The following is a 2,725-nucleotide window of genomic DNA, read 5'->3' as shown; positions in this document are numbered from 1 at the left end:
GCTATGGAAGAAGAGGGTTTCTTGGTGCCGATGGCTGGAACAGAGAAAGGGGATGAAGAGGGCTAATCAATCGGCACGGTTAAATAAAGAGGAGCCTAGTAGAGATTTAATGCCGTTGCAGTTTCCGAGGGGATGGAGCCAGAATTGTCAAATCATACAGAGAAGGTGAGAAGGCAAGTCATCATTATGAAGAATACTGCGACGGTCTGCTCTGCCATGACATGACCCTTCGAAGAAAAAACAGAGTGGTTTTGAAATTATCATTACCAAAACCAGGGGGCATGTGTTATCACCAGATTTTGGCCAAATCAGAGGTGGGCCGTAAGGGAGATGGGCTTGGAAGATTACACGTGGAAGATCTCTGAAGCGGCCTTACACGAAGAGTGTGGGCTAGATTGCCCGTGTATCTGTATTATAGTAGATCGCATCTTAGATTAGAAGTTAGAGTTTGTCTCGTGCACGGTGGGGATTATTCCCACGTTAGAAAGTCCCCTGGACTATAAATATGTATCTAGGGTTTATGAAATAAACAACAACCAACGTTCAACCACAAATCAATCTCGGCGCATCGCCAACTCCTTCGTCTCGAGGGTTTCTACCGGTAAGCATCATGCTGCCTAGATCGCATCTTGCGATCTAGGCAGCAGAAGCTTTATGTTGTTCATGCGTTGCTCGTACTGAAGCCTTTTTGATGGCGAGCAACGTAGTTATCTTAGATATGTTAGGGTTAGCATTGTTCCTCGTATTACATGCTATCGTAGTGCAACCCTTGCATATCTAGCCGCCCTCACATCTATCTTAGGTGTGGGGGCGGCACCCCGCTTGATCATTATTTAGTAGATCCGATCCGTTACGGTTGCTCCTTGTTCTTCAAGGATTAGTTTAATATCTGCAATAGTTAGGCCTTACAAAGGGTTGGAGGATCCAGCGGCATGTAGGGTGTCGTTTGCTAGTCCTAGACAGGATGTTCCGGGGATCAACCTCGTGTTGGTTTTTAGGCCTTGTCTAGGATCGGCTTACGATCACCGTGCGTGGCCGCGAGGCCCAATCGTGAGTAGGATGATCCGATTATGCGGTGAAAACCCTAAATCGTCGTAGATCGCTTTAGCTTTATCTTGATTAAGCAGGACCACCATATATTCGTGCACCTCGTACGAATCATGGGTGGATCGGCTCCTTGAGCCGATTCACAGGATAACCTGAGAGCCGATCGAGGCTCGTATTTAATGTTTACGTGTATGCCATGCAGGAAACTAAGCGAGGCATCTCCATCACCTTCCTGACCAGGTATAGGTCAGGTGGCACGCCCTGCACCAGCATCGGACGTGTGTACCAGAGGCTTTGCGGGCCGTCGCTCGGAGGGACCAGGGCCAGCCACAGCCCTAAGTTGTTCCCGGCTCTACTGTGTTGCCCGTCGCTGCCCGCCGGTGGGTTTTGACCGCAACATGCTCAAAACGTTTTTGAAGATCGGATTCCAGACTGCACAGGATGGCACACTGAACTTGAGAGTACCGAGTTTTCCGAGTCGCGTAAACAGCTTTTACTTCATCGGTTTCAGTTTCTGCAGGAGGGTCACCTAGCGGTGCATCAAGCACAAATTGCAGATTTCCGCCAGAGAGGAAGATCCTCACATGACGGAACCAGTCGGTGAAGTTGCTACCGTTGCTCTTAAGCTTTTCTTTCTCTAGGAACTGGTTAAAATTGATTGGGGACGCCATCTCTACAACATATATTTGCAAAAGTTTAGACTAAGTTTATGACAAATTGAGTTCAAATTTTAATTCAACATAATTAAAAAACTAGGTGAACTCCCACTCAAAACAATATCCCTCGCATTGTCTTAGTGATCACACGAACCAAATCCACCGCACCTAAGTCCGATCATCACGAGACAAGGTGTGATTTCAATGGCAAACACTCAAAGTGTTCATCATATCAACCATATGATTCATGCTCTACCTTTCGGTATCACGTGTTCCGAGACCATGTCTGTACATGCTAGGCTCATCAAGGCCACCTTAGTATCTGCATGTGCAAAACTGTCTTGCACCCGTTGTATGCACTTGTTGATTCTATCACACCCGATCATCACGAGATGCTTCGAAACGACAAGTCTTGGCAACGGTGCTACTAAGGATGAACACTTTATTATATTGAGATTTTAGTGAGGGATCATCTTATAATGCTACCGTCGCAATCTAAGCAAAATAAGATGCACAAAAGGATTAACATCACATGCAGTTCATATGTGATATGATATGGCCCTTTTGTCTTTGCGCCTTTGATCTTCATCTCCAAAGCACGGACATGATCTCCATCATCTTCGGGCATGATCTCCATCATCGTCGGCGTAGCGTCAAGGTCAATGGCGCCGTCTTCATGATTGTCCTCCATGTAGCAACTATTACAACTACTTTGAAATACTACTCAACATGAAATTTAAAGACAACCATAAGGCTCCTGCCGGTTGCAACAATACAATAATGATCATCTCATACATATTCATCATCACATTATGGCCATATCACATCACCAAACCCTGCAAAAACAAGTTAGACGTCTCTAATTTGGTTTGCATATTTTACGTGGTTTAGGGTTTTCGATAGAGATCTAATCTACCTACGAACATGAACCACAACGGTGATACTAATGTTTTCAATAGAAGAGTAAATTGAATCTTCACTATAGTAGGAGAGACAGACACCCGCAAAGCCTCTTATGCAAT

This window comes from Lolium perenne, chromosome 7 (assembly GCF_019359855.2).
Source record: "Lolium perenne isolate Kyuss_39 chromosome 7, Kyuss_2.0, whole genome shotgun sequence".
Taxonomy (NCBI): domain Eukaryota; kingdom Viridiplantae; phylum Streptophyta; class Magnoliopsida; order Poales; family Poaceae; genus Lolium; species Lolium perenne.
Note: the sequence above shows the minus strand (reverse complement) of the source record.